Genomic DNA, 531 nt, shown 5'->3' with positions numbered 1-531 from the left:
CTCGGTGAGGTGGCTTGGGGAGCCGACATGGTGAGCGGTCTTAAAGAAGAGGCGACCTGGTGGGGCAACCTGGTGAGGCGAGATGGTAAGTCATCTTGGTGAGCCGTCTTGACGAGCTGTGAGTGGACTTAAAGAGTCAATTCTTGATTTGGCAAAGACCACATGGTTAGATGACTTGGTGAGCCGACCTGGCCAGAAAAATTGGCAAGCAAACTTATAGAATCGACTTGCTGTCCCCAGCCAGGATCGCACGCCTGGGTCGACCCAACTTGGGTCACCCGACTGGGTCGACGAGGGGAAAAAAAAAAAAAAAAAACAAAAAAAGTCATGAGAGGCCCTGTACAGCGAAAAGCGCTAAATTTTGGGCATTACAAAAAAAAAAAACAAGTTACCCGCTTTTGGATCACGCACAAGTTTCAGTTCACGTATTGCCGAGCCGACTCGAGGCGTTACGCCTAGCTAGCCGGATTCGAGGTAGGGTAGCCGAAACGATCCGATTTGAGAATTTTCTTTATAAAAAGAGATCATGAT

The sequence above is a fragment of the Cupressus sempervirens genome, chromosome 7 (assembly GCF_028749045.1).
Source record: "Cupressus sempervirens isolate cs-2001-9-10 chromosome 7, ASM2874904v1, whole genome shotgun sequence".
NCBI lineage: Eukaryota > Viridiplantae > Streptophyta > Pinopsida > Cupressales > Cupressaceae > Cupressus > Cupressus sempervirens.
This window is presented reverse-complemented; position numbering follows the sequence as displayed.